Genomic DNA, 22382 nt, shown 5'->3' with positions numbered 1-22382 from the left:
ATCATGCTACACAACAATGGTCACCTGATAATCATACTACAACAGTTATTTCAGGAAAAAAAAGTTTGCATATTTTTGGGGAATTTTATTTTGAAATATCGTCAATAGCGTTAATATTATACACTGTAGGGTGACCAAAATTATGATACACAACAAGGGTCACCTGATAATCACACTACAACAGTCATTTCAGAAAAAAAACTTTTTGCATATTTTTGGGGAATTTTATTGTGAAATATCGTCAATAGCGTTAATATTATACATTGTATACTCACCAAAATCATGCTACACAACAATGGTCACCTGATAATCATACTACAACAGTTATATCAGGGGGAAAAAAAGTTTGCATATTTTTGGGGAATTTTATTGTGAACAATCGTCAATAGCGTTAATATTATACACTGTATACTCACCAAAATCATGCTACACAACAATGGTCACCTGATAATCATACTACAACAGTCATTTCAGAAAAAAAACTTTTTGCATATTTTTGGGGAATTTTATTGTGAAAAATCGTCAATAGCGTTAATATTATACACTGTAGGATGACCAAAATCATGATACACAACAAGGGTCACCTGATAATCATACTACAACAGTCATTTCAGAAAAAAATCTTTTGGCATATTTTTGGGGAATTTTATTGTGAAAAATCGTCAATAGCGTTAATATTATACACTGTATACTCACCAAAATCATGCTACACAACAATGGTCACCTGATAATCATACTACAACAGTTATTTCAGGAAAAAAAAGTTTGCATATTTTTGGGGAATTTTATTTTGAAATATCGTCAATAGCGTTAATATTATACACTGTAGGGTGACCAAAATTATGATACACAACAAGGGTCACCTGATAATCACACTACAACAGTCATTTCAGAAAAAAAACTTTTTGCATATTTTTGGGGAATTTTATTGTGAAATATCGTCAATAGCGTTAATATTATACATTGTATACTCACCAAAATCATGCTACACAACAATGGTCACCTGATAATCATACTACAACAGTTATATCAGGGGGAAAAAAAGTTTGCATATTTTTGGGGAATTTTATTGTGAACAATCGTCAATAGCGTTAATATTATACACTGTATACTCACCAAAATCATGCTACACAACAATGGTCACCTGATAATCATACTACAACAGTTATATCAGGGGGAAAAAAAGTTTGCATATTTTTGGGGAATTTTATTGTGAAAAATCGTCAATAGCGTTAATATTATACACTGTATACTCACCAAAATCATGATACACAACAAGGGTCACCTGATAATCATACTACAACAGTCATTTCAGAAAAAAATCTTTTTGCATATTTTTGGGGAATTTTATTGTGAAAAATCGTCAATAGCGTTAATATTATACACTGTATACTCACCAAAATCATGCTACACAACAATGGTCACCTGATAATCATACTACAACAGTTATTTCAGGAAAAAAAAGTTTGCATATTTTTGGGGAATTTTATTGTGAAAAATCGTCAATAGCGTTAATATTATACACTGTATACTCACCAAAATCATGCTACACAACAATGGTCACCTGATAATCATACTACAACAGTTATTTCAGGAAAAAAAAGTTTGCATATTTTTGGGGAATTTTATTTTGAAATATCGTCAATAGCGTTAATATTGTACACTGTAGGGTGACCAAAATTATGATACACAACAAGGGTCACCTGATAATCATACTACAACAGTCATTTCAGAAAAAAACGTTTTGCATATTTTTGGGGAATTTTATTGTGAAAAATCGTCAACAGCGTTAATTTTATACACTGTATACTCACCAAAATCATGCTACAGAACAATGGTCACCTGATAATCATACTACAACAGTTATATCAGGGGGGAAAAAAGTTTGCATATTTTTGGGGAATTTTATTGTGAAAAATCGTCAATAGCGTTAATATTATACACTGTATACTCACCAAAATCATGCTACACAACAATGGTCACCTGATAATCATACTACAACAGTTATATCAGGGGGAAAAAAAGTTTGCATATTTTTGGGGAATTTTATTGTGAAAAATCGTCAATAGCGTTAATATTATACACTGTAGGATGACCAAAATCATGATACACAACAAGGGTCACCTGATAATCATACTACAACAGTCATTTCAGAAAAAAAACTTTTTGCATATTTTTGGGGAATTTTATTGTGAAAAATCGTCAATAGCGTTAATATTATACACTGTAGGATGACCAAAATCATGATACACAACAAGGGTTACCTGATAATCATACTACAACAGTCATTTTAGAAAAAAATCTTTTGGCATATTTTTGGGGAATTTTATTGTGAAAAATCGTCAATAGCGTTAATATTATACACTGTATACTCACCAAAATCATGCTACACAACAAGGGTCACCTGATAATCATACTACAACATTTATTTCAGGAAAAAAAGTTTGCATATTTTTGGGGAATTTTATTTTGAAATATCGTCAATAGCGTTAATATTATACACTGTAGGGTGACCAAAATTATGATACACAACAAGGGTCACCTGATAATCATACTACAACAGTCATTTGAGAAAAAAACGTTTTGCATATTTTTGGGGAATTTTATTGTGAAAAATCGTCAATAGCGTTAATTTTATACACTGTATACTCACCAAAATATTGCTACAGAACAATGGTCACCTGATAATCATACTACAACAGTTATATCAGGGGGAAAAAAAGTTTGCATATTTTTGGGGAATTTTATTGTGAAAAATCGTCAATAGCGTTAATATTATACACTGTATACTCACCAAAATCATGCTACACAACAATGGTCACCTGATAATCATACTACAACAGTTATATCAGGGGGAAAAAAAGTTTGCATATTTTTGGGGAATTTTATTGTGAAAAATCGTCAATAGCGTTAATATTATACACTGTAGGATGACCAAAATCATGATACACAACAAGGGTCACCTGATAATCATACTACAACAGTCATTTCAGAAAAAAACGTTTTGCATATTTTTGGGGAATTTTATTGTGAAAAATCGTCAACAGCGTTAATTTTATACACTGTATACTCACCAAAATCATGCTACAGAACAATGGTCACCTGATAATCATACTACAACAGTTATATCAGGGGGGAAAAAAGTTTGCATATTTTTGGGGAATTTTATTGTGAAAAATCGTCAATAGCGTTAATATTATACACTGTATACTCACCAAAATCATGCTACACAACAATGGTCACCTGATAATCATACTACAACAGTTATATCAGGGGGAAAAAAAGTTTGCATATTTTTGGGGAATTTTATTGTGAAAAATCGTCAATAGCGTTAATATTATACACTGTAGGATGACCAAAATCATGATACACAACAAGGGTCACCTGATAATCATACTACAACAGTCATTTCAGAAAAAAAACTTTTTGCATATTTTTGGGGAATTTTATTGTGAAAAATCGTCAATAGCGTTAATATTATACACTGTAGGATGACCAAAATCATGATACACAACAAGGGTCACCTGATAATCATACTACAACAGTCATTTTAGAAAAAAATCTTTTGGCATATTTTTGGGGAATTTTATTGTGAAAAATCGTCAATAGCGTTAATATTATACACTGTATACTCACCAAAATCATGCTACACAACAAGGGTCACCTGATAATCATACTACAACATTTATTTCAGGAAAAAAAGTTTGCATATTTTTGGGGAATTTTATTTTGAAATATCGTCAATAGCGTTAATATTATACACTGTAGGGTGACCAAAATTATGATACACAACAAGGGTCACCTGATAATCATACTACAACAGTCATTTCAGAAAAAAACGTTTTGCATATTTTTGGGGAATTTTATTGTGAAAAATCGTCAATAGCGTTAATTTTATACACTGTATACTCACCAAAATCATGCTACAGAACAATGGTCACCTGATAATCATACTACAACAGTTATATCAGGGGGAAAAAAAGTTTGCATATTTTTGGGGAATTTTATTGTGAAAAATCGTCAATAGCGTTAATATTATACACTGTATACTCACCAAAATCATGCTACACAACAATGGTCACCTGATAATCATACTACAACAGTTATATCAGGGGGAAAAAAAGTTTGCATGTTTTTGGGGAATTTTATTGTGAAAAATCGTCAATAGCGTTAATATTATACACTGTAGGATGACCAAAATCATGATACACAACAAGGGTCACCTGATAATCATACTACAACAGTCATTTCAGAAAAAACTTCTTGCATATATTTGGGGAATTTTATTGTGAAAAATCGTCAATAGCGTTAATATTATACACTGTATACTCACCAAAATCATGTTTCACAACAATGGTCACCTGATAATCATACTACATCAGTCATTTCATTAAAAAAATAAATCTTTTTGCATATTTTTGGTGGATTAATATTGTGAAAAATCGTCAATAGCGTTAATATTATACACTTTAAGATGACCAAAATCATGATTCACAACAAGGGTCACCTGATAATCATACTACAACAGTCATTTCAGGGAAAAAAAAAGTTTGCATATTTTTGGGGAATTTTATTGTGAAATATCGTGAATAGCGTTAATATTATACACTGTAGGATGACCAAAATCATGATACACAACAAGGGTCAGCTGATAATCATACTACAACAGTCATTTCAGAAAAAAAAAACTTTTTGCATATTTTTGGGGAATTTTATTGTGAAAAATCATCAATAGCGTTAATATTATACACTGTATGCTCACCAAAATCATGCTACACAACAATGGTCACCTGATAATCATGCTACAACAGTGATTTCAGAAAAAATATCTTTTTGCATATTTTTGGGGAATTTTATTGTGAAATTTCGTCAATAGCGTTAATATTATACACTGTATACTCACCAAAATCATGATACACAACAATGGTCACCTGATAATCATACTACAACAGTGATTTCAGGGGCGAAAAAGATTGCATATTTTTGGGGAATTTTATTGTGAAAAATCGTCAATAGTGTTAATATTATACACTGTATACTCACCAAAATCATGCTACACAACAATGGTCACCTGATAATCATACTACAATAGTGATTTCAGGGGGAAAAAAAGTTTGCATATTTTTGGGGAATATTACTGTGAAAAATCGTCAATAGCGTTAATATTATACACTGTAGGATGACCAAAATCATGATACACAACAAGGGTCACCTGATAATCATACTACAACAGTCATTTCATTAAAAAAATAAATCTTTTTGCATATTTTTGGTTGATTATTATTGTGAAAAATCGTCAATAGCGTTAATATTATACACTGTATACTCACCAAAATCATGCTACACAACAATGGTCACCTGATAATCATACTACAACAGTTATTTCAGGGAAAAAAAATTGCATATTTTTGGGGAATTTTATTGTGAAAAATCGTCAATAGCGTTAATATTATACACTGTAGGATGACCAAAATCATGATACACAACAAGGGTCACCTGATAATCATACTACAACAGTCATTTCAGAAAAAAATCTTTTTGCATATTTTTGGGGAATTTTATTGTGAAAAATCGTCAATAGCGTTAATATTATACACTGTATACTCACCAAAATCATGCTACACAACAATGGTCACCTGATAATCATACTACAACAGTTATTTCAGGAAAAAAAAGTTTGCATATTTTTGGGGAATTTTATTTTGAAATATCGTCAATAGCGTTAATATTATACACTGTAGGGTGACCAAAATTATGATACACAACAAGGGTCACCTGATAATCATACTACAACAGTCATTTCAGAAAAAAACATTTTGCATATTTTTGGGGAATTTTATTGTGAAAAATCGTCAATAGCGTTAATTTTATACACTGTATACTCACCAAAATCATGCTACACAACAATGGTCACCTGATAATCATACTACAACAGTTATATCAGGGGGAAAAAAAGTTTGCATATTTTTGGGGAATTTTATTGTGAAAAATCGTCAATAGCGTTAATATTATACACTGTATACTCACCAAAATCATGCTACACAACAATGGTCACCTGATAATCATACTAAAACAGTTATATCAGGGGGAAAAAAAGTTTGCATATTTTTGGGGAATTTTATTGTGAAAAATCGTCAATAGCGTTAATATTATACACTGTATATTCACCAAAATCATGATACACAACAATGGTCACCTGATAATCATACTACAACAGTCATTTCAGAAGAAAAACGTTTTGCATATTTTTGGGGAATTTTATTGTGAAAAATCGTCAATAGCGTTAATATTATACACTGTAGGATGACCAAAATCATGCTACACAACAATGGTCACCTGATAATCATACTACAACAGTGATTTCAGGGGGGAAAAAGTTTGCATATTTTTGGGGAATTTTATTGTGAAAAATCGTCAATAGCGTTAATATTATACACTGTAGGATGACCAAAATCATGATACACAACAAGGGTCACCTGATAATCATACAACAACAGTCATTTCAGAAAATGTTTTTTTTTTGCATATTTTTGGGGAATTTTATTGTGAAAAATCGTCAATACTGTTAATATTATACACTGTATACTCACCAAAATCATGCTACACAACAATGGTCACCTGATAATCATACTACAACAGTGATTTCAGGAAAAAAAAAATTGAATATTTTTGGGGAATTTTATTTTGAAATATCGTCAATAGCGTTAATATTATACACTGTAGGATGACCAAAATCATGATACAAAACAAGGGTCACCTGATAATCATACTACAACAGTAGTTTCAGAATTTTTTTTTTTTTTGCATATTTTTGGGGTATTTTATTGTGAAAAATCGTCAATAGCGTTAATATTATACACTGCATACTCACCAAAATCCTGCTACACAACAATGGTCAACTGATAATCATACTACAACAGTCATTTCATAAAAAAAAAAAATCTTTTTGCATATTTTTGGGGAATTTTATTGTGAAAAATCTTCAATAGCGTTAATATTATACACTGTAGGATGACCAAAATCATGATTCACAACAAGGGTCACCTGATAATCATACTACAACAGTCATTTCAGGGAGAAAATAAAGTCTGCATATTTTTGGGGAATTTTATTGCGAAATATCGTGAATAGCGTTAATATTATACACTGTATACTCACCAAAATCATGCTACACAACAATGGTCACCTGATAATCATACTACAACAGTTATTTCAGGAAAAAAAAGTTTGCATATTTTTGGGGAATTTTATTTTGAAATATCGTCAATAGCGTTAATATTATACACTGTAGGGTGACCAAAATTATGATACACAACAAGAGTCACCTGATAATCATACTACAACAGTCATTTCAGAAAAAAACGTTTTGCATATTTTTGGGGAATTTTATTGTGAAAAATCGTCAATAGCGTTAATTTTATACACTGTAAACTCACCAAAATCATGCTACACAACAATGGTCACCTGATAATCATACTACAACAGTTATATCAGGGGGAAAAAAAGTTAGCATATTTTTGGGGAATTTTATTGTGAAAAATCGTCAATAGCGTTAATATTATACACTGTATACTCACCAAAATCATGATACACAACAATGGTCACCTGATAATCATACTACAACAGTCATTTCAGAAGAAAAACGTTTTGCATATTTTTGGGGAATTTTATTGTGAAAAATCGTCAATAGCGTTAATATTAGACACTGTAGGATGACCAAAATCATGCTACACAACAATGGTCACCTGATAATCATACTACAACAGTGATTTCAGGGGGGAAAAAGTTAGCATATTTTTGGGGAATTTTATTGTGAAAAATCGTCAATAGCGTTAATATTATACACTGTAGGATGACCAAAATCATGATACACAACAAGGGTCACCTGATAATCATACAACAACAGTCATTTCAGAAAAAAAAATTTTTTTGCATATTTTTGGGGAATTTTATTGTGAAAAATCGTCAATACTGTTAATATTATACACTGTATACTCACCAAAATCATGCTACACAACAATGGTCACCTGATAATCATACTACAACAGTGATTTCAGGAAAAAAAAATTGAATATTTTTGTGGAATTTTATTGTGAAAAATCGTCAATAGCGTTAATATTATACACTGTAGGATGACCAAAGTCATGATACACAACAAGGGTCACCTGATAATCATACTACAACAGTCATTTCAGAAAAAAATCTTTTTGCATATTTTTGGGGAATTTTATTGTGAAAAATCGTCAATAGCGTTAATATTATACACTGTATACTCACCAAAATCATGCTACACAACAATGGTCACCTGATAATCATACTACAACAGTTATTTCAGGAAAAAAAAGTTTGCATATTTTTGGGGAATTTTATTTTGAAATATCGTCAATAGCGTTAATATTATACACTGTATACTCACCAAAATCATGCTACAGAACAATGGTCACCTGATAATCATACTACAACAGTTATATCAGGGGGGAAAAAAGTTTGCATATTTTTGGGGAATTTTATTGTGAAAAATCATCAATAGCGTTAATATTATACACTGTATACTCACCAAAATCATGCTACACAACAATGGTCACCTGATAATCATACTACAACAGTTATTTCAGGAAAAAAAAGTTAGCATATTTTTGGGGAATTTTATTGTGAAAAATCGTCAATAGCGTTAATATTATACACTGTATACTCACCAAGATCATGCTACACAACAATGGTCACCTGATAATCATACTATAACAGTTATTTCAGGAAAAAAAAGTTTGCATATTTTTGGGGAATTTTATTTTGAAATATCGTCAATAGCGTTAATATTATACACTGTAGGGTGACCAAAATTATGATAAATAACAAGGGTCACCTGATAATCATACTACAACAGTCATTTCAGAAAAAAACGTTTTGCATATTTTTGGGGAATTTTATTGTGAAAAATCGTCAATAGCGTTAATATTATACACTGTATACTCACCAAGATCATGCTACACAACAATGGTCACCTGATAATCATACTATAACAGTTATTTCAGGAAAAAAAAGTTTGCATATTTTTGGGGAATTTTATTTTGAAATATCGTCAATAGCGTTAATATTATATACTGTAGGGTGACCAAAATTATGATACATAACAATGGTCACCTGATAATCATACTACAACAGTCATTTCAGAAAAAAACGTTTTGCATATTTTTGGGGAATTTTATTGTGAAAAATCGTCAATAGCGTTAATTTTATACACTGTATACTCACCAAAATCATGCTACAGAACAATGGTCACCTGATAATCATACTACAACAGTTATATCAGGGGGAAAAAAAGTTTGCATATTTTTGGGGAATTTTATTGTGAAAAATCGTCAATAGGGTTAATATTATACACTGTATACTCACCAAAATCATGCTATACAACAATGGTCACCTGATAATCATACTACAACAGTTATATCAGGGGGAAAAAAAGTTTGCATATTTTTGGGTAATTTTATTGTGAAAAATCGTCAATAGCGTTAATATTATACACTGTAGGATGACCAAAATCATGATACACAACAAGGGTCACCTGATAATCATACTACAACAGTCATTTCAGAAAAAAATCTTTTGGCATATTTTTGGGGAATTTTATTGTGAAAAATCGTCAATAGCGTTAATATTATACACTGTATACTCACCAAAATCATGCTACACAACAATGGTCACCTGATAATCATACTACAACAGTTATTTCAGGAAAAAAAAGTTTGCATATTTTTGGGGAATTTTATTTTGAAATATCGTCAATAGCGTTAATATTATACACTGTAGGGTGACCAAAATTATGATACACAACAAGGGTCACCTGATAATCACACTACAACAGTCATTTCAGAAAAAAAACTTTTTGCATATTTTTGGGGAATTTTATTGTGAAATATCGTCAATAGCGTTAATATTATACATTGTATACTCACCAAAATCATGCTACACAACAATGGTCACCTGATAATCATACTACAACAGTTATATCAGGGGGAAAAAAAGTTTGCATATTTTTGGGGAATTTTATTGTGAAAAATCGTCAATAGGGTTAATATTATACACTGTATACTCACCAAAATCATGCTATACAACAATGGTCACCTGATAATCATACTACAACAGTTATATCAGGGGGAAAAAAAGTTTGCATATTTTTGGGTAATTTTATTGTGAAAAATCGTCAATAGCGTTAATATTATACACTGTAGGATGACCAAAATCATGATACACAACAAGGGTCACCTGATAATCATACTACAACAGTCATTTCAGAAAAAAATCTTTTGGCATATTTTTGGGGAATTTTATTGTGAAAAATCGTCAATAGCGTTAATATTATACACTGTATACTCACCAAAATCATGCTACACAACAATGGTCACCTGATAATCATACTACAACAGTTATTTCAGGAAAAAAAAGTTTGCATATTTTTGGGGAATTTTATTTTGAAATATCGTCAATAGCGTTAATATTATACACTGTAGGGTGACCAAAATTATGATACACAACAAGGGTCACCTGATAATCACACTACAACAGTCATTTCAGAAAAAAAACTTTTTGCATATTTTTGGGGAATTTTATTGTGAAATATCGTCAATAGCGTTAATATTATACATTGTATACTCACCAAAATCATGCTACACAACAATGGTCACCTGATAATCATACTACAACAGTTATATCAGGGGGAAAAAAAGTTTGCATATTTTTGGGGAATTTTATTGTGAACAATCGTCAATAGCGTTAATATTATACACTGTATACTCACCAAAATCATGCTACACAACAATGGTCACCTGATAATCATACTACAACAGTTATATCAGGGGGAAAAAAAGTTTGCATATTTTTGGGGAATTTTATTGTGAAAAATCGTCAATAGCGTTAATATTATACACTGTATACTCACCAAAATCATGATACACAACAAGGGTCACCTGATAATCATACTACAACAGTCATTTCAGAAAAAAATCTTTTTGCATATTTTTGGGGAATTTTATTGTGAAAAATCGTCAATAGCGTTAATATTATACACTGTATACTCACCAAAATCATGCTACACAACAATGGTCACCTGATAATCATACTACAACAGTTATTTCAGGAAAAAAAAGTTTGCATATTTTTGGGGAATTTTATTGTGAAAAATCATCAATAGCGTTAATATTATACACTGTATACTCACCAAAATCATGCTACACAACAATGGTCACCTGATAATCATACTACAACAGTTATTTCAGGAAAAAAAAGTTTGCATATTTTTGGGGAATTTTATTTTGAAATATCGTCAATAGCGTTAATATTGTACACTGTAGGGTGACCAAAATTATGATACACAACAAGGGTCACCTGATAATCATACTACAACAGTCATTTCAGAAAAAAACGTTTTGCATATTTTTGGGGAATTTTATTGTGAAAAATCGTCAACAGCGTTAATTTTATACACTGTATACTCACCAAAATCATGCTACAGAACAATGGTCACCTGATAATCATACTACAACAGTTATATCAGGGGGGAAAAAAGTTTGCATATTTTTGGGGAATTTTATTGTGAAAAATCGTCAATAGCGTTAATATTATACACTGTATACTCACCAAAATCATGCTACACAACAATGGTCACCTGATAATCATACTACAACAGTTATATCAGGGGGAAAAAAAGTTTGCATATTTTTGGGGAATTTTATTGTGAAAAATCGTCAATAGCGTTAATATTATACACTGTAGGATGACCAAAATCATGATACACAACAAGGGTCACCTGATAATCATACTACAACAGTCATTTCAGAAAAAAAACTTTTTGCATATTTTTGGGGAATTTTATTGTGAAAAATCGTCAATAGCGTTAATATTATACACTGTAGGATGACCAAAATCATGATACACAACAAGGGTCACCTGATAATCATACTACAACAGTCATTTTAGAAAAAAATCTTTTGGCATATTTTTGGGGAATTTTATTGTGAAAAATCGTCAATAGCGTTAATATTATACACTGTATACTCACCAAAATCATGCTACACAACAAGGGTCACCTGATAATCATACTACAACATTTATTTCAGGAAAAAAAGTTTGCATATTTTTGGGGAATTTTATTTTGAAATATCGTCAATAGCGTTAATATTATACACTGTAGGGTGACCAAAATTATGATACACAACAAGGGTCACCTGATAATCATACTACAACAGTCATTTCAGAAAAAAACGTTTTGCATATTTTTGGGGAATTTTATTGTGAAAAATCGTCAATAGCGTTAATTTTTTACACTGTATACTCACCAAAATCATGCTACAGAACAATGGTCACCTGATAATCATACTACAACAGTTATATCAGGGGGAAAAAAAGTTTGCATATTTTTGGGGAATTTTATTGTGAAAAATCGTCAATAGCGTTAATATTATACACTGTATACTCACCAAAATCATGCTACACAACAATGGTCACCTGATAATCATACTACAACAGTTATATCAGGGGGAAAAAAAGTTTGCATATTTTTGGGGAATTTTATTGTGAAAAATCGTCAATAGCGTTAATATTATACACTGTAGGATGACCAAAATCATGATACACAACAAGGGTCACCTGATAATCATACTACAACAGTCATTTCAGAAAAAACTTCTTGCATATATTTGGGGAATTTTATTGTGAAAAATCGTCAATAGCGTTAATATTATACACTGTATACTCACCAAAATCATGTTTCACAACAATGGTCACCTGATAATCATACTACATCAGTCATTTCATTAAAAAAATAAATCTTTTTGCATATTTTTGGTGGATTAATATTGTGAAAAATCGTCAATAGCGTTAATATTATACACTGTAGGATGACCAAAATCATGATTCACAACAAGGGTCACCTGATAATCATACTACAACAGTCATTTCAGGGAAAAAAAAAGTTTGCATATTTTTGGGGAATTTTATTGTGAAATATCGTGAATAGCGTTAATATTATACACTGTAGGATGACCAAAATCATGATACACAACAAGGGTCAGCTGATAATCATACTACAACAGTCATTTCAGAAAAAAAAAACTTTTTGCATATTTTTGGGGAATTTTATTGTGAAAAATCATCAATAGCGTTAATATTATACACTGTATGCTCACCAAAATCATGCTACACAACAATGGTCACCTGATAATCATGCTACAACAGTGATTTCAGAAAAAATATCTTTTTGCATATTTTTGGGGAATTTTATTGTGAAATTTCGTCAATAGCGTTAATATTATACACTGTATACTCACCAAAATCATGATACACAACAATGGTCACCTGATAATCATACTACAACAGTGATTTCAGGGGGGAAAAAGATTGCATATTTTTGGGGAATTTTATTGTGAAAAATCGTCAATAGTGTTAATATTATACACTGTATACTCACCAAAATCATGCTACACAACAATGGTCACCTGATAATCATACTACAATAGTGATTTCAGGGGGAAAAAAAGTTTGCATATTTTTGGGGAATATTACTGTGAAAAATCGTCAATAGCGTTAATATTATACACTGTAGGATGACCAAAATCATGATACACAACAAGGGTCACCTGATAATCATACTACAACAGTCATTTCATTAAAAAAATAAATCTTTTTGCATATTTTTGGTTGATTATTATTGTGAAAAATCGTCAATAGCGTTAATATTATACACTGTATACTCACCAAAATCATGCTACACAACAATGGTCACCTGATAATCATACTACAACAGTTATTTCAGGGGAAAAAAATTGCATATTTTTGGGGAATTTTATTGTGAAAAATCGTCAATAGCGTTAATATTATACACTGTATACTCACCAAAATCATGCTACACAACAATGGTCACCTGATAATCATACTACAACAGTTATTTCAGGAAAAAAAAGTTTGCATATTTTTGGGGAATTTTATTTTGAAATATCGTCAATAGCGTTAATATTATACACTGTAGGGTGACCAAAATTATGATACACAACAAGGGTCACCTGATAATCATACTACAACAGTCATTTCAGAAAAAAACATTTTGCATATTTTTGGGGAATTTTATTGTGAAAAATCGTCAATAGCGTTAATTTTATACACTGTATACTCACCAAAATCATGCTACACAACAATGGTCACCTGATAATCATACTACAACAGTTATATCAGGGGGAAAAAAAGTTTGCATATTTTTGGGGAATTTTATTGTGAAAAATCGTCAATAGCGTTAATATTATACACTGTATACTCACCAAAATCATGCTACACAACAATGGTCACCTGATAATCATACTAAAACAGTTATATCAGGGGGAAAAAAAGTTTGCATATTTTTGGGGAATTTTATTGTGAAAAATCGTCAATAGCGTTAATATTATACACTGTATATTCACCAAAATCATGATACACAACAATGGTCACCTGATAATCATACTACAACAGTCATTTCAGAAGAAAAACGTTTTGCATATTTTTGGGGAATTTTATTGTGAAAAATCGTCAATAGCGTTAATATTATACACTGTAGGATGACCAAAATCATGCTACACAACAATGGTCACCTGATAATCATACTACAACAGTGATTTCAGGGGGGAAAAAGTTTGCATATTTTTGGGGAATTTTATTGTGAAAAATCGTCAATAGCGTTAATATTATACACTGTAGGATGACCAAAATCATGATACACAACAAGGGTCACCTGATAATCATACAACAACAGTCATTTCAGAAAATGTTTTTTTTTTGCATATTTTTGGGGAATTTTATTGTGAAAAATCGTCAATACTGTTAATATTATACACTGTATACTCACCAAAATCATGCTACACAACAATGGTCACCTGATAATCATACTACAACAGTGATTTCAGGAAAAAAAAAATTGAATATTTTTGGGGAATTTTATTTTGAAATATCGTCAATAGCGTTAATATTATACACTGTAGGATGACCAAAATCATGATACACAACAAGGGTCACCTGATAATCATACTACAACAGTAGTTTCAGAATTTTTTTTTTTTTTGCATATTTTTGGGGTATTTTATTGTGAAAAATCGTCAATAGCGTTAATATTATACACTGCATACTCACCAAAATCCTGCTACACAACAATGGTCAACTGATAATCATACTACAACAGTCATTTCATAAAAAAAAAAAATCTTTTTGCATATTTTTGGGGAATTTTATTGTGAAAAATCTTCAATAGCGTTAATATTATACACTGTAGGATGACCAAAATCATGATTCACAACAAGGGTCACCTGATAATCATACTACAACAGTCATTTCAGGGAGAAAATAAAGTCTGCATATTTTTGGGGAATTTTATTGCGAAATATCGTGAATAGCGTTAATATTATACACTGTATACTCACCAAAATCATGCTACACAACAATGGTCACCTGATAATCATACTACAACAGTTATTTCAGGAAAAAAAAGTTTGCATATTTTTGGGGAATTTTATTTTGAAATATCGTCAATAGCGTTAATATTATACACTGTAGGGTGACCAAAATTATGATACACAACAAGAGTCACCTGATAATCATACTACAACAGTCATTTCAGAAAAAAACGTTTTGCATATTTTTGGGGAATTTTATTGTGAAAAATCGTCAATAGCGTTAATTTTATACACTGTAAACTCACCAAAATCATGCTACACAACAATGGTCACCTGATAATCATACTACAACAGTTATATCAGGGGGAAAAAAAGTTAGCATATTTTTGGGGAATTTTATTGTGAAAAATCGTCAATAGCGTTAATATTATACACTGTATACTCACCAAAATCATGATACACAACAATGGTCACCTGATAATCATACTACAACAGTCATTTCAGAAGAAAAACGTTTTGCATATTTTTGGGGAATTTTATTGTGAAAAATCGTCAATAGCGTTAATATTAGACACTGTAGGATGACCAAAATCATGCTACACAACAATGGTCACCTGATAATCATACTACAACAGTGATTTCAGGGGGGAAAAAGTTAGCATATTTTTGGGGAATTTTATTGTGAAAAATCGTCAATAGCGTTAATATTATACACTGTAGGATGACCAAAATCATGATACACAACAAGGGTCACCTGATAATCATACAACAACAGTCATTTCAGAAAAAAAATTTTTTTTGCATATTTTTGGGGAATTTTATTGTGAAAAATCGTCAATACTGTTAATATTATACACTGTATACTCACCAAAATCATGCTACACAACAATGGTCACCTGATAATCATACTACAACAGTGATTTCAGGAAAAAAAAAATTGAATATTTTTGGGGAATTTTATTGTGAAAAATCGTCAATAGCGTTAATATTATACACTGTAGGATGACCAAAGTCATGATACACAACAAGGGTCACCTGATAATCATACTACAACAGTCATTTCAGAAAAAAATCTTTTTGCATATTTTTGGGGAATTTTATTGTGAAAAATCGTCAATAGCGTTAATATTATACACTGTATACTCACCAAAATCATGCTACACAACAATGGTCACCTGATAATCATACTACAACAGTTATTTCAGGAAAAAAAAGTTTGCATATTTTTGGGGAATTTTATTTTGAAATATCGTCAATAGCGTTAATATTATACACTGTAGGGTGACCAAAATTATGATACACAACAAGGGTCACCTGATAATCATACTACAACAGTCATTTCAGAAAAAAACGTTTTGCATATTTTTGGGGAATTTTATTGTGAAAAATCGTCAATAGCGTTAATTTTATACACTGTATACTCACCAAAATCATGCTACACAACAATGGTCACCTGATAATCATACTACAACAGTTATATCAGGGGGAAAAAAAGTTTGCATATTTTTGGGGAATTTTATTGTGAAAAATCGTCAATAGTGTTAATATTATACACTGTATACTCACCAAAATCATGCTACACAACAATGGTCACCTGATAATCATACTACAACAGTTATATCAGGGGGAAAAAAAGTTAGCATATTTTTGGGGAATTTTATTGTGAAAAATCGTCAATAGCGTTAATATTATACACTGTATACTCACCAAAATCATGATACACAACAATGGTCACCTGATAATCATACTACAACAGTCATTTCAGAAGAAAAACGTTTTGCATATTTTTGGGGAATTTTATTGTGAAAAATCGTCAATAGCGTTAATATTATACACTGTAGGATGACCAAAGTCATGATACACAACAAGGGTCACCTGATAATCATACTACAACAGTCATTTCAGAAAAAAAACTTTTTGCATATTTTTGGGGAATTTTATTGTGAAAAATCGTCAATAGCGTTAATATTATACACTGTTTACTCACCAAAATCATGCTACACAACAATGGTCACCTACGGGTCCTTTTGGAGGCCAGCCAACATGTGTGCACGCTTGGAGGGGCAGTGCTGCAGAGATGTGGCTCGTCTCCAGCAGCACTTAGAGTACCTAGGACTGCACCTCAACAGGAAGAAGAGCAGGCTCCAGCCCTCACAGTCCACGGAGTTCCTAGGCATGTGTTTGGATGCCAGGGCAGGGACTCTACTTGACTCCTGTGAGACAGGCCGCCCTCAGGGCTTGCTTGTCCCAGTTCCGGCTTGGGGCCAGGGTGACCTGGCTATGTCTCCGCCTCTTGGGGTTAATGGCAGCCACAGTGCATGTCATACCCCTGGCTCTTCTGAACATGCGCCCAGTGCAGCGCTGCCTCCTAGACCTTGGATTTTGCCCACAGAGGAATCTGCAGGCCAGCGTATTGGTGATGCGCAGACTGTGTGTGGCTCTACGTTGGTGGCGGCGGCCGACCAACTTGGCACGTGGGACGGTACTGGGGCTTGTGTTGCGTCGCCAGGAGGTGTCATCAGGTGCATCCCTGGTAGGCTGGGGGGCTGTCCACGAAGGCAAGGGCATCAGCGGCCTTTGGCACGGACCCTGGTTAGCGCAGCACATAAATGTTTTGGAGCTGCAGGCTATCCATTTGGCTCTTCTGCACTTCCTGCCAGAGCTACAGGACCGCCATGTGCTGGTGAGAACAGACAGTATAGTAGCGGCGGCATATATCAACAGGCAAGGGGGCCTAGGTTCCCCTCGCCTGTGCAGATTGGCTCGGGCAATATGGGAGTGGGCTCATCCCCAGTTCAAGTCCCTGAGGGCCACATACGTGCCGAGTTGGGAGAACCTTGCTGTAGATCGGCTCTCCAGGGGGGGACCCCTTCCCGGAGAGTGGCAGCTGCATCCAGAGGTTGTGAGCGGAATATGGGATCGCTACGGCACAGCCGTGGCAGATCTTTTTGCATCCAGGGAGAACACTCATTGTCCCCTCTTTTTCTCCATGGGGAGGGACAATCCTCCCTTAGGGACGGATGCGATGGCACATCAGTGGCCACTGGGCCTCCTGTATGCCTTCCCTCTGTTCCTCCTCCTGCACCAACTCCTACAGAGAGTCCAGCCTCATCCTGGTGGCCCCCAATTGGCCCCAGATGATTTGGTTTGCCGAGATTCCGCCCCTTCTTCAGGGACAACCGTGGGAGCTACCCATTCGCCGGGACCTCCCGTCCCAGGCCGAGGGAACTCTTTTTCATCCTTTTCCCCAGGGCCTCAGGCTTTGGGCATGGCCCCTGAGAGGGCCGAATTTCTAGCCTTGGGATTCCCCCAGTCTGTAGTGGGTACTTTGCAGGGGGCCCGGGCTCCCTCGACCAGGGTTGCTTATTCCTATCGTTGGGGGGTGTTTCAATCATGGTGTGCCTCACGACACGTGGATCCCCTCTCCTGTATGTCCTCTGGTATCCTTCAGTTCCTTCAGGAGCTGTTAGAGGCAGGCAAGTCTCCCTTGACGTTGAGGGGGACGGTGGCAGCCATAAAGGCGGCCCATGTTGGGCCTCGTAAACTGGCACAGGGTTGTTGTGACCTTATTGCTCAGTTCTTTAGGGGGGCTTGTAGGGTTGCTCCCTCTCCCAGGAGGCCGGGTGTCCCCCCATGGGATTTGGAGATGGTTTTGTCAGCCTTGCGGCATGGGCCGTTCGAGCCTCTGGAAACGGTTGAGCTGAAATGGCTTTCGCTCAAGACTACATTCTTGTTGGCTATTGTATTGACAAAAAGAGTGGGTGAGCTACATGCCCTTTCCGTGCATGAAGAGTGCTGCTGCTTCTTGCCTGGGAATGCTGGAGTGCTGCTGCGCCCTAATCCTTCATTCCATCCTAAGGTCTGGTCTGAGTCCCACGCCAACCAATCTCTTGAGCTGCGCCCTTTCCGCCCTCCTCAGGATGGGGTATACAGTGTATAATATTAACGCTATTGACGATTTTTCACAATAAAATTACCCAAAAATAAACAAAAACAAAATTTTCTGAAATAACTGTTGTAGTATGATTATCTGGTGACCCTTGTTGTGTAGCATGATTTTGGTGAGTATACAGTGTATAATATTAACGCTATTGACCATTTTTCACAATAAAATTCCCCAAAAATATGCAAAAAGATTTTTTTTCTGAAATAACTGTTGCAGTTTGATTATCAGGTGACCCTTGTTGTGTGGAGTGAATATAGTGAAGACTACTGTGTATAATATTGAAGCTATTGAAGGGAAATCAATGGAACGACAGCACATGACAGTGATGATATTGAAGTATTATACACAAGCACATTTTGCAAAAATAACTGTTGTAGTGTGATTACCAGGTGACCGTTGGTGTGTGGAGTGAATTTGGTGAGACTACAGTGAATAAAAGTGGAGATATTGAATATTTTTCGCTTTGGTACTGCACTTTGTAGACGGTCCCTAAACGCTCGCCTCTCCGCCCGCAACGCATAGAGAGCAATATATTTCCTGCAGCCTGGAGGACGACTCGTTTTGGCGAAAATGAGTTTGTAGTCAATAGTCTACCTTACTACGATAGGAAAGAGACATTTTTTATGTTTTAACAATGTTTCGTTTGTGAGCTATTGATAGCTGAAGTTAGAATCTGCCAATCTCTTTCTAACTTTACCCAAGTATTTCAGCGATCCTGCACTATGGCCCACTAAAATGACCGAGTCTGATAGAGTAGGAGTAGGAAGAGCAGAGGAGAGGCAGTGTTGGTTAGACTTAAACTACAAGTAGTTGAACTACATAGCTTAACTACAATTTGCTGTAACTTGCTGGTAGTTAAACTACATTCATATGTTGTGCTGCGTCAAGTATTTCAACTACTTTTTGGGTCATTTTTTGTAGTTTAACTACTCAATTTACAAACTACAATTTTGGTCAATAACATGAAATATTTTTGTTGGCATGGACGCCTTTATTTAGCAGCGTATATGGCATGTGCTCTAACCACTCGACCACCTGCACATGAAATATTTTTTATAAAAAAAGACCTATATAATATAAATGTTATTTTAAATTAAAAAAAAATAAAAAAAAGGCATGAATCATGTCATGACATGCCAACATTGTTGTTCAAGACACACCGATCTAGAATATGTCTGCCTCTTTGGGTTTTTTATTACATTTTTTGTAGACTGATTTACATTTCTGATTTACATGTGGGTATTGGGGTAGGATTTTCATTTTCTCTTTATATTACCCAACATGTCTATGGTGAACCTACAGTATGTTGACCAACATGTCAGCTTTTTTTCTTTAAAAAAATAAAACTGAGTTGAGAGGCATATTTCTGCTGGCATGTGAATTTTTTGTAGGCTATTATATTTAGTTTCATATAGACCACATGTTGATTTATTTAACGCTGAGTTAAATGAGTATAATGAGTATAAGTAGTTGCTAAAGCTACTTTTTTTAGCTGTAGTTTTACAAACTACATTTCTCCAGGGGTAGTTTGTTCCAACTACTGTCAGGCTGAACTACATGTAGTTTTACAAGGTATGCTTGCAAAGTAGCTTCCCCAACACTGAGGAGAGGAGAGGAAGAGCAGAGGAGAGAAGAGGAGAGGAAGAGCAAGGGAAAATGAGAAATCCGGGTGCGTGGGGGCCCATCTAAGATTATCTCTTCCCGGGCCCAGGCAAGACTGTCAGCTGGCCTGCATATAGTGCATGTTGCTTCTGACCTGACTGTGTCAATCGGATACATGGATGTACATCTTAGGAACATTACACATGACAAGACATAATCATATTAAGACTGTTCACTGGTGATCATCCTTTTCTCTTTTTTTCTTTACCAACTATTTTCTGTTTTATGGTTTGGTAACAGATGTGTTGATCTGACATGCCAATAAAGCAGCCTGCAAATTGAAAAAGAGAGGAAGAGACATAAAAGTAATTAAATAATTTAATAGTAATTTAGGGTCTGAGGGCTGTTGGCTGTTAGACCACCAGGTGGCAGTATGATGCAGAAACAGACAGAGCGACAGACAGCTCAGAGAGACAGAGCTTAGACTGAGGGGGTGGTGGTCGTCGTCTTGGGCCTCCAAAGTGTCAGTCATCCACAGAGAGCAAGAGAAACTCGATGGACTCAAGACTCCCAGGAGTAAAGGAGACCTTTCACATCTGTGCTTTGTGGTTGTTGTATTGACCACCTCAGTCCGCTACCTCATCAATGAACTTTACACTGGACACCATGCAGCCTACATACACATGCAACCCCGGGCACCTGGCTGATAGATACTGTATTGTACAGTGTAGCTGTGTATGGTTTGGACTGCATTTAAAGTGTGATGTAGACATACTAGTTTTGTGTTGTACAGGCCCACATTAATACGCATGTTATAATGAACAGCACACTACACAGTTGTAAAATACGGTGTTGTACTATACTACCTATTGTGTCTAGGCGCTTGTATTTGTTCATATAAAAGACCCCAAGTGGCTCCCAGAAACAAATTCAAATGAAATGAAACAAAATTAAGGTATATTGCAACGAGTTATGTCAAGTTAAATAATTGAGTAAAAGTAAAACCGGAAGTTGTCCGATTTGCCTTCAGAATAAAAAATATAACGTAAATCGTGTCACTGCGAAATAATAAAGTTTCATGTATTTTCTGGCGTGCCAAAGCAAAACAGTTGTACTTCTAGAAATAAATGATGCAACAGATTTGTTGCACCATAAAATGCATCTTGTGTTTTTTTCTCTTTTGACCTTGGTGGTTGTTTGTAACGTTGACCATAAATTTACATTTTGAGATGTTGTTTCCTGGTTTATGCCAAAGGACAGTTTGGATGAAATGACAAAACCTACCCTAAAGAGCAAAACTGACATCTCCACCTCTCACCTCTACATGTTCTTGCTTTGTCTTCCAGTATGAACAAAGGTACAGAGAAAATGGATAACTAGTCGATGTAATCATTAGCAAAGTGAGGATCCCAATCTGATGCTGA

Source organism: Scomber scombrus, chromosome 6, assembly GCF_963691925.1.
Source record: "Scomber scombrus chromosome 6, fScoSco1.1, whole genome shotgun sequence".
Classification (NCBI taxonomy): domain Eukaryota; kingdom Metazoa; phylum Chordata; class Actinopteri; order Scombriformes; family Scombridae; genus Scomber; species Scomber scombrus.
Note: the sequence above shows the minus strand (reverse complement) of the source record.